General features: G+C 33.0%; 1 pseudogene; it reads right to left on the bottom strand.

Moving 5' to 3' along the window:
* Nucleotides 1-3,987: 3,987 nt before the first annotated feature.
* LOC120583963 (uncharacterized) lies at nt 3,988-4,106 on the bottom strand (annotated as a pseudogene).
* Between the last annotated feature and the right edge of the window lie 9,474 nt (nt 4,107-13,580).

The raw sequence follows: 13,580 nt of genomic DNA, 5'->3' as shown, positions 1-13,580 counted from the left end.
ACTATCCATATAAATACAGACATTATATTAAGTAATATGGTTTTTAATTAATGAAATATAACTTATTAGGTCAAACTATATGAATCGCTATTTTACATATCAAAAAATGGTCAGTTTTACATGGCTCAAACTAAAGCATAGAGAAAGAACATAAAACAAAAAATGTGCAGTTTAGCAAATATCCATGTAAATCATACTTAGCTAAAAAGGAAAAAGAGCATTGCCAACATACATACATATCCCCACCACAGACTCTTTTTCACAAGAGGTAACTGCTCTCTTAATGTTTGTAATGATTATTTTTTTACTCACTTTACCTACAAAGTAAGTTTTAATACCTAAGTATGTGTTCCATAAATATATAGTTTTTCTGTTTTTACTTTTATTAAAATGGAATTTTAGTACATGTAACATTTTCTGTCTTGTGAGATTCATCGTGTTATATGTAGCTTTAGTTCATTCATTTTTATTGTCAATGATTTATATAGTATAAATATGCAATAATGTATTTATCTATTTTACTGTTGATTGATATTTGTAATGTTGTTTTGAATAGAAAGTGGAGCAGCATAATTACATTTTGAATTATCTTCAGTTTTCTTGGCATCATGAAATTTCAAATTAATTGATATTTTAAAAGAACCAAAGTTAGGACTACCTTTGATTTAAACAATGTCTTAAAGCACATAACCACCAGGAAAACTTTTGATTATAATTTGGCCCTCTAGTAATTCTGCCTACGGAGAGAAAATTATATGACTCATGACAAGGATTTTAGTTTCTGTGACAATTGGACTTTTCATTGTGAATGAAATAAATTGGCAGTATGTTTTTTTACATCTGTCTCGGGGGTTGGATAATGAGTCCATCGCAAAGAAATGAATCTCCTTTTGACATATTGATAAAATCAGGTAATAAATTTCAATTCATGAGACCTCTTGAGAGGCAAGCAGGCCATCTTCCAGGGACATAAATATACTGTTCTCCTTTAACTGTGAACATAATCAAGTAAGAACCTAATATTTTACTTGAACTTGTACAATAGCTAACTCCTATGCTCCCAGGTATGGGCAAACTGAATAAGAAGATTCAACAAAAATCCTTCCAGAAGTTTATTAATGTTTCTTATAAGGCTTTTTATAACATTCTTTCAAGTAATCTGTACTTTTCATAATTTACTCATTCTGTTTTACCTGTCCTAACTATATGCTTTTGTCTATGACAGAGTTTTTTAAGAGCACAAAATTCAAAATATAGCATTAAGAAACAGCATTAAAGATTTTAAAGAAAAATATAGATAACTGTATTTCTAAAAGTACTGTATGCATTCAAAATACCTTCAGGGTGTTGCATTTAATTCATAGAAAAGTAGGTCAAACCTTCTAAAATCAATTTCTAATCAAATAGCTACTCTGTACTCTTATAATATTTGTTTTATAGCTCTTTCATTAATGCCATTCTACATTTCTGTCCCAAACAAAATTATATGACTTTTATGTTAACCACTAGAACATTTTTTATTTCTTGTATGGATTTATGTTAGAACAAAAGCAAAAACAATTCAACTTTAAAATAAATTGTATAGGCTTTCATTTTAATCCTCTTTTAATTCTCTAAATGCATTTTGATTAATTTTATAACAAATTCTGGGAAATGAAAGACAAGAAATCTATTTTTTCAATTTCCCTTTCTCATATTAGGCTCTTCATATGCATGGATCTTACAGATGTAAACAAAGTTTATGAACCCTATTAGATAAGTTTAATATACTTCAAACATTTAGTCAATTTCTGTGATAATTTTATAGTCTTGTTAAAAAGCATTCACATTGGAATTAAAGCTGAGAAATGAATGACTTGGCTTGGGTGTATCTGTCATTCACAACATATCATCATTTGCTAGGCATATTGAATACTGAATTGTGTACAAGATCACAAGCAAATAGCTTAGTGTAGATTGAAGGGAGTAAGAAAAAGAAGCAAGGATTAAGTTAATTTGAAAATACTAAATTTATTAAATGAATTACATAATTCAAATACTTTATGTTAAATTATTAATTATCTTTCAATAGTTATATTCAATGGTTGTTTAAAAATTTTAAAAAAATCACTGTACTTTTTATGAAAGCAGATACCATTCCCTATCTTGCCCATTTTTCAGTCAACAGAAAAGGGCACCATAGTTTCCAAAAAAAATAGTAAGTGATATTGAAAAAGTGTTTACTGAATGATTGAATGAATGATTAGTAGCCACTATATTCAAGAAGTCATTTGTTGATATATTTCCTATGGCAGAAAACAATTTCTGTAAAGTGCAACTTGAATGAAGGTCATTAACATATTGAAAGTACTGTTAATTTCTACTATAGTGCTTCATAGACTATTTTAGGAGCAAATCCATATAAAATAAATATTGCCAGAAATGCAGTGGGATTTGATAAATATCTTAACACCATAAAATATTTTGAAATGATTAAAAGATTTTAATGAAATAAAAATGGTACAAATTTGTTTAATTATGTGATTAGTGTCAATTTGCGTTATGTCCATGCCCAGAGACATTTAGATAGAGCCAGGATATTATTAATGACTTGCTTATATGTTTATAACTGTAAGACAGTTATAGATTAGGGTACAAATAGAGAACAAACTATCTGACATATACGAGTTTAGAAAAAAAATTTTTTATTTGTAATACTAGCACTTTGAATACGAAAAAGGACAATAATTCTTCTCCAAGTGCTACAATCTTCATAATCTAGGCTCCTAGCAAAGGGCTTAGAATAGAGTAGACACTCTAGTATTTATTGAGTTATTTGAATTTAATTTAGGTACTACATGTAAATGTTCAATGTAAGTAATATAATATGTTGAAAACTATTTATATGTGCTTTTCATCAATAGAACATATAAACTTATTGAGAATAGAAGGTATACATTTGTTTGCTTTATATATCCAACAGTCTGCTTAGCACTCATAAACAGTAGACACTTAAAAAATGCTTATAATTCACAGTTAATGAAGGGAGATTATTACAAAATACTTAAGAAGTAAATATAGACTGCCATTAAGATGGGGCTAAGTGAAATAATGAACTCACTTTTGACTACTGTTATTCTAGAAATTTATCATTTCTCATATCGATGTAATACAATAAAAACTGAAACTTCATTTGATCAAAGTCATGCAATCAGGAAGATTTAAGATTCAGACCCAAGTTTATTTATATTCCACTCCTCCCCACCACCTGATTCCATCCCTACCCCCTCATTGCTGTATCCCACCACACCAAGGTGCCCAGTCACACTGCTGCCCAGTAGTTTTAATGTGCACTAAATTCCACAAATTATACTTCTCAGCTAAATGTCTCTTTTTATCTTGACAGATTCTCCCTTTAGAAAGCAAGTAAGTGCTAGAAACAGCTAGTAAGCATTAGGATAGGATAGGTGTTGTATAGGCACATCTTACAGCAGTAAGGCACAATGAACTTCTCTCTCATTCTAGAAATATAGAATCCAATCTCCTTTTATGTTAAACATTTGTGGGTTGTCAAAGACAGAGATCATGCATTTCAAGGGGGTCATTCATTCACCTCTGCAGTTCAGTACGATGGTAGCAATACACCATGATATATTATTACAACTTAATATTTAAAACTGCCTATAAAGGTTCATTGATTTACTGGTCAATTCAAAGAATCATTGTTATGCATTGAATTGTGTTCCCCATCCACAATTCATATGTTAAAGCTCTAAAACCCTAGTCCTCAGATCATGACTGTATTTAGAGATAGATTCTTTCTTTCTTCCTTTCTTCTTTCTTTCTTTCTTTCTTTCTTTCTTTCTTTCTTTCTTTCTTTCTTTCTTTCTTTCTTTCTTTCTTTCATTTTATGTTTTTTGTTTGTTTTTAGGTGAAGCAACCCTTGATTGACCTCACAGATTGCAAGGATCTTGTCAGTTTACTTGTTTGTTTTATTTTTATTTTTTACACCTATAACACCTGGTCTTCATAGGTGGTCTCCCATCCAAGTACTAACCAGGCCCAACCCTGCTTAGCTTCCAAAATCAGCTGGGATCAGGCTTGTTCAGGGTAGCATGGCTGTAGACTAGAGATAGATCCTTTAAAGAAGTAATTAAAGTTAAAAGAGCCATAAAGGTAGGACCCTAAGCCAATATGACTGGTGTCTTTATAAGAAGCAGAAGAGACACGGGGATGCGGGGATGCGCTTGCTCACAGGAAATGTCGCAAGAGGCCACAGAGAGAAACCAAACCTACGGACACTTTGATCTTGGACTTCCAGCCTTCAGAATTGTGAGAAAATAAATTTCTATCGTTTAAGCTTCCCACTCTGTGGTATTTGCCATAACAGTCCTAGTAAACTAATACAACTGGGGAAATTCTAATTTCAGTTGAATCTGTGGCCTTTTTATACACAGATGATGTAAAATGTGTGTGTGTGTGTGTGTGTGTGTGTGTGTGTAAGGGTAGGGTGTTGTTGATTGGTTGTTTTATTTCTATTGAATTTCTAGAAAGATACTGATATGATTAGCATTCACTTCCACAATTTATATGTTCTTTATTTATTATATATCTGAGAATAACTCACATTAATTTTATTACAGCTTGCTATAAATGAAATTCTTAGAGACTCTGGAATGTTTTTACAAAACTATCATCAACTGTGAGATATATGATAGTCTTATAAAAAGTGCCTGCTGGTGATTTGTTAGTCTGTTTCTTGACAAATGAATGGCTTCTGGATGTCTAATGATTAGATAGAAAAAAATAATAAGGCTTTGTTAAAACACAATGAAAGCTGAACATATATTATGGGATATATGCATTTATAATTTCTTAGTTATTTAGAAGATCCAGATCAAATTCTGTCTAAGTAGGCCATACTACAAAAATTAACCTGTCCAGCACAGCTTTTGAATACTATGATCAAAATTATATATTTTGTTAGTAATTTTCCCTATCTCTTCTTTTCTGTCAATATGCTTGTGGAGAGCTCCAGGTCTCTAGACGTAGGTAAAAGAGTCTTTTTCCAACCCAAAGTCACCGCCCTTCCCTAACCAGTAGAAGCATAATATAATTGGTGCGTACTAAAGGCACTTAATAAATATTAGAGGAATTAATTTGATATAAGTGTTTTAAAATTGAGGCTCAGTTACTTAGACAAGTCTTGTGAATATAGTGAGCTGAGAAAAGCAATTTTGAAATAAAATAATGAAGAAAGTGTGGCAAGGAGCAGCAGATGGAGAAAAATCAAGTTTTCTAGGAATAGTAGTCTCGGAGCTTTAATTACCTAAATGTCTCCTTAATTCTAGTGCATAATTAAAGCTTAAACTATGAAAATTTATACTCTATTGATAGGTTTCTATTTGGATTTTCACAGAAATTTGATCATTCCTGTGTTTCTACCACCTTAAGTGATAAATTATAACTATTGTCATTGATTGAGAGAAAAATATGATTAATGATTCACAAGAAGTGTTGTAGCTTTAACCAAAGGGAGTGGGGATAGTTTTTAGCTTGAACCCCAAGGAAACACTGATCTTCTCATTCAAAAGGAGCTAAGTAAAACCTCTTCTTTTGAGAGTAAAAATTTTTTTAAAAAAGCTAATGAAGCTAGAATGAGCAGTGAACTATCAGAGTGTAGCTGACAAGGAATAGAAATGGGATTGAAAACTCAAATTAGAAAAAGTGCTGCAGAACCAAACAAAAATAAAGCCGTCTTAAAGGCAACAAGTGGAGCAGGCAGCAAGCATTTTGCTAAATGTTATTGGAGGGAAACTAGCTGATTAGAACTCAGAACCCTTTTTTCGCTACATCTCCCGGGGGTGGTTATATTCCCAGAATAAACCACACAAAAAAATTATGATAAGCCAAATAGCATTTAAATAGTATTGCTCTAGCAAAATATTCTGCTGATTCTAACTAGAGGTACATCTCTAGTTGTGACTTTATTTTTATCTATGTGTATTTTTAAGTTAGGTATTCTCAGATGAAGGATTGCCCACACTGGCTTCTCTGACTTGTCTTAGAACACTGTTTCTCTCACACACCCATTAACTGGCTTTTAATAATATCCCATTGAGAGTTCTATGCTGCTGTTGCTTTTATCCTAACCACCCTACTAAGAATAGTTATAAGTTCAGAAATGCCCCTGGTCAAGTTCTATACTGACATTTCATCATAGCCAGGTTTTTTCCTTCCTGGAACAGACTGGAGTTGTCATGCTTCTGAAGCAAACCTCAATGATGCGTTTTGTCCTTTGGAAGTAGTTCTCTCTCTGAGGTCCCCCTGATATACATGTCAAGTCAGAGTCTGTTTCACTTTTGATCTGCTAGCACTGGTGAGAGCCATAGCAAGTCTTTCTCTGAGCTACCCTTTATTATATCAGAGGTCTATGGTGAGTTCATTCTGCTTGGTTGGTGTCAAATCAGCCATTCATTCACCCAATATTTGAGAGCTTACTATCTGCAAAATACCACACTGAGACACACACAAAGATTACTCAAGGCTATGTATGCTTTGCATATAAGGGATTCAGAATTTAAATTTAAAATTCAGAATTTAGAGACATGTAAGCTAGGAGAAGGAGAAGTGGTTCATTCTGCCTGAGGGAGTCTTATGGAGAGCTTGGCTCTTATTCTGAGTCTTAAAGGATGAAAGAGATTTTTAAAAATCTAATTCTGGCATTTAAGCTAATGAGGAAGATACAATAAGGTGGGTGAGGAAATGGTATAAGGGAGAGTAGTAGGCTAACAGTATATCAATTATATTCAGGCTGAGCTGTAACAGGTATCAACAAACAGTAGCTGAAACAAATGTGCAGAAGGAGGCAGTCTAGGTCATCTGGGAAACCTTTTCTGCCCTCAGAGTCCTCAGGACCTTAGGCTCCTTCTGATTTTTGCTTTGCTTTACATGGATGCCATTACCAAAGTCATCTCAAGGTCCAACCAAGGTGAATATTTCAGACCCAACAATATGTTCTCATTTCAACCAGAACGAGGGACAAGTTCAATATAAACCTCTCACTTTCTTTAATTCTCAGTGATCACATCTGTCATTCTTCCCCAGATACTCCCTCATATCCTGATGCTCATACTCAATATCTTGTCATTAGAAATACCCACAAGCACTCCACAATCTCCATTGCATCCCACTCACTGGCCTCCACTGCTCAACTTTCCTAGGTGCTTTTAGTTTCTTAATCTTACTAACTACCTTAATTTCCTCAAGTTCCCAACAGCCTTCTTACTCAGCTAGAAGTTCACAGTCAACATTATAATCAACCCTGGAATACACAACTAACTCACTTACCTCTCTATGAATTTGTTATGCTCCCTTAGCAAAGCCACATTGATTAAATTCAACTTTCTGCCTTCTCTGTCCCTGTACCTATATAGCCAAATATAATTGGAGAAAACAACTATATCAACCACTCTTAGTTTTAATAAATAATAAACTGTAAACAGACCCTTGCAAAGCCCAGCAGTTACACTGTAATGCCCTAGTTTATTTATTTTCCAAATCTCCTAGACTCTATTTTATACCTTGTCCTGTGTCCTTGAACCTCTAATTCTTCCTCCTGTATCTTCTCTCAGCTGATGAACTTTGACTTCCACCACACTGTCTAACCTGTCTGTATCAGCAACCATTTTTTCTGCATTTCTGACCATTCTATCTCCTGTCCAAGGCTGGTTCTTCTTGTTGACTAGACCCCATCTCTCTCTTCCTGGTGAACAACTTTGCTCTCTCTCTCCTGTCATTAGCATTTCTTTCTACCCTGGTTCATTCCCCAAAGTATTTACTTGATCCTAATTTTCCCATGAGCTACTGACCCCATCTCTCTGCCACTCTTAATATAAAAACTTGCCTCCCTACTGCTCTTTGGGTATAACAGACACTATTTTATGGTGACATTCAGTTTTTGCTTTATCTGGAATTCTCTTCCTCCAGGTATCTTCTTGCCTAATGCCCTCATTTCCTTCAAAGCTTTGTTTAATCATCCTCTCAATGAGGCACATTTCAGACTACCCTAGTTTAATTTGTTGTGAGAACCCATTCCCATTTCTGCCTTCTGCAGTTCCTCATCTTCCTATCCTGCTCAAATTTTTTTTTATAGAATTTATCATCATCGAAGATACATTAGAATTTACTAATTTATTTTGATGTTTTATTGGCTATCTCCCCCAATTAAAATGTAGGTTTTTAAATGACAGGGTTTGGGTTATTATTTATTTATTTGTTTATTTATTCATTTTTATCTCATGTGCCTGGAAAGTTGTCTATAACATATGGGAAACTCAGTAAATATCTGTTAAACACATTGAGTTTACTTTCAATTTCCAAAGTCTTTATATTCAGATAGAACGATGTGCTTATGCAGGCAGGACTCCTGATTTCAAATGACAGAAACCTAACTTCAGCCAAATGGCTTGTTCATCTGTTCAGTTGTTTTGGTTTGGTTTGGTTTGGTTTGGTTCATGTAGCAGGACGATCCAAGATTTGTACTAGTTTCAGTCTCAGCTGGATCTAGGTCCTTTAAAAGAAGGCCAGTAAGTTTTGATCTCTATCTCTTTACTCTCCTTATTTTTTATTTCATTCTCCAAGAAGATCTCTCTCTTGGAGGAAAAGTAGGCTCAAGCAGCTTTAGGTTAACATGGTCTTTGGCTCCCAGAGATCACAACAGCTTATCAAAAGTTCCAGATAGCAAACTGTCTGGATCAATTAATGAGCCAGGCATACTCTGGCAATAATCTGTTAGGCCAGGCCTACATCACAAGTCCCTCCCTAAGATCCTGGGTAGGGGTGAGGAACAATCAGAGTAAACACAAAAGGGTCATGTGAACAGCACAAGCTATCTCTAGAAAGAAGAATAAGTGCTTTCTCTAAAATACAATGCTGGACAAATCTATATCTACTCTAGAAACTAAAGAAGTCCTAAGAAACATTTTTATTGTTATTATTTTTAACAAAAATATCTGGAAAATCTAACATTAAAAAAAAGAAACTATCTTTATTTGAGTAATACTATTTTCAAATTGTCAACATGCCCCATCAGAAATGTTTCCAAAAGGGTTTAAACCAAAAAATAAATAATACTTTAAATACATTTTTGTAAGTAAAAAAAAAAAGCCAAGCATGGAACTATAGTAAGCAAAAACGTAAATTTTCCCCTAGCAAAAAGTTTACTTTAGTATCTTTCAAATTTATTAAAATTATATTATTATAAAATGTAATTAGTTTACCCAGGACTTAGATTGATATCAAGTCCTATATACTCTAGAGGAATTTTTCACTTATATATGTCTCTGCTTATGTGTAAGTAGATGACATTAATAAATAAAGTTTTAGAAGGCTCAGAAAGTAATAATTAGGTTTAAAGTTATTTTAAGGAAATGTGAATTTCAACAGGTTTCAAACAATAATTATTCTTCGTATTAACAATTATATATGGAAAATACCATTGTAATTTATTAAAATGGCATATACTAGTTTATTTTCTTATTAGAAATAATATGTATAAGAGAATTGTTTACAATTAGTGTCACATTATTAGCATTCTCTGATCTACAGAAAACACCATTGCATTAGAAGGCATTAATTTACTTCCATGTACATGAATATTTAATCTATAATTAATTAAACTATTTATTTTAACATTATTTTAGATGCAATAAAAAACATGAAAATTATTATGCTGAAAATTCTAAGAAATTTATTCAGATTAGTGAGTTTGATACAGCTGACTCTTAAAGTATAGATATGTTTGTTTTGTTACAACTGATTTGTATTGCATCTATCTTTTCTTAATATTTCTTCCATTTAAATATATACTGCTCCAGATATTCTTAATTTAGATTGAACACGTAGGCTTGAAATTTGTGGTTTTTTAAAATAAGGATGTAAATTGTAATGGGTTTTCAATTTTTAAAATTCAGTTCAAATAATTAATTGTAAAGTATAGGATTCACTATTAACACCCTTTTACTTCAAAAAACTTGTTTTATGTGAGCATTTTTTCCCAGCTTTATTGAGATATAATTGACATATAACATTGTGAACGTTTAAGGTGTCCAATGTGTCGATTTGGTAAACTTATTTAATATTGCAATATGATTACCGCCATAGCATTAGCTAACACCTCCATCACTTCTATGTGGGCATTTCTTAAAAAAATGTGTGCTGAGCAGCACTAGTGCTATAGAATGTAAATGGCTGTTGCAAAACATGAGGATCTTGAGATGAATTAAGTTAGATAACACAGGGTTAGACAAAGGTAAAGACACTTCTTTACTCTAGAATCTTTAATATGCTAATATATAATGAGAAGCTCCAAAAGAAAAGAGAATTTTCCAACTTTATTTGCTAAGAATTTCTTTCTTTTTTCTTTTTGAGAAGCATTAGGGGACCTGTGTTTCAAACTTGGGGATAATCAGTAAATTTATACTGTAACAGCAGGAAGAACATGGAAGAAATCCTGAGAACACCATCGCTGCCACTAGCCACATCTAGAATGTTTTCACTCAATGCTTGGTTTTGAAGCAAGGACTATTTACCTATACTTATAATTTGAAACCCTTAATCCTGCTCCATTTCAAAAATTGTTTTTCTTTACATTCATATCTTTGGCCATAACAGTGTCTGGTACATGGCATGTGATAAAAAGATATTTATTTAGTAAATAACCAGAATTTGAGTTTCAACTCAACCACTTTCCATCCATGTGGTCATGAATATTTTGCCTAATCTCTTTAAACTTCAGATTATTCGTATGTAAAATGGAAATAAAAATAGTACTGTATGAGTTTTCTAGGGCAGCCATAACAAACACAGACCTGGTGGCTTAAACAGAAATGTATCTTTTTCACAGTTCTGCAGGCTCAAAGTTTAAGAACAAATGTCAGCAGAGTTGATTTAATTCTGAGGCCTTTCTCCTTATCTTGTAGATGACCATCTTCTCCTTTTGTCTTCACAAGGTCATTTGTCTGTCTGTGTATTTTCTGTGTCCTAATTTTTTCACATATATGACACCAGTTATAATGGATTAGAACCTGCTGTATGACCTCATTTTTTTACTTTAATTATCTCTTTAAAGCCCTATCTTCAAATGCAATCATATTCTGAGATAGTGGGGTTCCAATTTCAACATATGATTTGGAGGGGCCACAGTTGAACCTATAGCAAGTACCTACTTCATTAGGTTGCCGCATAGATTAAATAAAATAACATTTATACAAAATTTAGCACGTGTCTGGAATGTAACAAGAACATATTAAAAGTTAATTATTTTAAAAATTTTTATTGCCCTGGATTGTCTAAGTGAGTCAAGTAAAACTCAAGTATTTTTGAAAGTAAAAAAATATAAACTGTAGGAAAAACTATGACAAATGATTTAATTTTTATCATAAATGAATAGATTTTGAGAGAAAAATGTCATAAGCTAACCAAATGTGGCAATCCTAAATTCGTGCTGAAAATTGTTTATGTTTTAACTGCAGCATCTTCTTAAAAGTAATTTAAAATAAGCAATTCCTAAAAAGAGTTGAAAGTATAAACTATATATACAAGTCATTCTCTTAGAATCATATATGCACATTGGGCCAGTTTCTTTTAGTTATCCATCTTCTGTTACAATCAGTGAACACATCAAAGAAGAAAATAGGTTCAATTAACCAGAAAATCAGAATCTTTGAAAAGCAAGCACTGGATTTACTTTCCGAAAGTTAAACATGGCTTAAATATCACCTCAGTGGCAAAGTGCAAATATCAGCTAATGAAGAGAAATTTGTTTTAAATATTAAAAGAAAGTTAAAGCAGATCCAATAAAAAGAGGTGAATAGTAAGTGAGAATGAACCAAAGATCTCAAACTTTTAGCCTAATAATTTGCCATTCTACTCATGAATGGGCTACAATACATTTTAAGTTTTGCCAACTTAAAACATTTTTATATTTTCATGACTTCCAATTTCCTAACAACTGGTGACCAAATAACTTGGATATTTAGCCAGAAAGGAAGAAATGTTTGTTATCAAACAGAACAGCAAGTCACCCAAGAGCAAGGATCAAGGCTACCATCACAAACAGGTTTTGTTAATATCAACAATAGCTGCTAACCAGACTATTTAATTATTAAAATATGTTTAAAGAAGTAGCATGCCTATGTTCAGATGAATAACAGAGAATCTGTACTTTTTATTTGAATACAAACAATTACATATTGTGTTAATCAAACTTGTAGAGTTGGTGTCCACTGCTCAACATACCAACTGCACTAATCAGGACTACTACTCAGAGACTGCAACTCAAGTCCATACTTTCTACTCAAGCTAATCAGAAGTCCATTCTCCCACTACTGTATTGCCATTCTCTCCTACCTAAGTTTTCTGACCACAGTGCCTCGGACCTTTTGGCTATTCTCTGATCCTAAGGTATTTCCAAACTGCCATCTCAGTCCTTTCTGTCCTTTTTGCTGTCCGTGGCTATATAATTCTCTCACTCAAGTAGATCAAGTAGAACCAGTGATAGGCTGGTAAAAGCTTAACAGCCAACTCTTGGGGAGGAGTCCTGCTTTTCAGAGTTGCTGATTTCTGTAATGTCATCTGTCTGATTTCCAACTACCAACATGATTTCAACTGACTCACTAAATTCCTGTAACTGTAACAATCTTCTTTCACCAGCTGGAGCGAGCTGGCTCTGTCATTCCAATGATTAAGGGAAAAATTAGACTTCTCCCCATTTCTCCAGCAGAAGTGATTTAGGAGTTGAAGGATTCTAGAAATATAAACTTAGAACTAGAGAGGTCTTTGAAGGTTGCCACTCTACATTTCTTATTTTACAGGTGAAGAAATTGCCATCCAGAGAGGTTAATCGATACTGTTTCTTGCACTGTACTTTATGACTGCCGTCTTTATGCCAATGTGGCTTAGCAGACCAGAGTGTGCTCAAATGTTCTTTCTTCACAGTACCGAATTAAAGATCAGCCTTTGATTTACAGCTACTGTCACTGTTTGTTGAGCTTTTGCTATGAATCATTTAAAATAATAAAATTATGAAATCTTTAAGTTTGCTATGACTTCAGAGGTTATTTCTTATACAGTGCAGTCCTTTCTATACCCTCTCAGGCATATGGTCATCTGTCTCTTATTTAACGTACTTTACAGTTTTTTTTTATTACTGGTCAGCCCTAACTATGAGAAAGTTCTTTTGAAATAAAAGACAGATAGTAATAACCCAATTTTATAAATGGGTTAGCAGAGGAGAATCCAGTAAGCCTAGGTCCAAAAGAAAGCCAGTAATATAACTGGAATTAGAACCCTCAATATAAATTTAAGCCAATAATCTTTCTCCTATATCGTATAAAACCATACTTATTCCTGCATATAATTTGGAAAGGGTCAGGAAAGGTCGTGCTATGTAGATTGATTCTACAAAATCAATAACCTTTCAAAAGTACAAGGCAGTTTTCTATCCATACACATTTGTTTGGTTTACTGTAATATGCCCAAAACTAAGCTAGGTGCCATACAGCTTGCAAAGATAAAAGGGGCACTTCTTTTAAAAAATT

This window comes from Pteropus medius, unplaced genomic scaffold, assembly GCF_902729225.1.
Source record: "Pteropus medius unplaced genomic scaffold, Ma_sr-lr_union100, whole genome shotgun sequence".
Taxonomy (NCBI): Eukaryota; Metazoa; Chordata; class Mammalia; order Chiroptera; family Pteropodidae; genus Pteropus; species Pteropus medius.
This window is presented reverse-complemented; position numbering and strand designations above follow the sequence as displayed.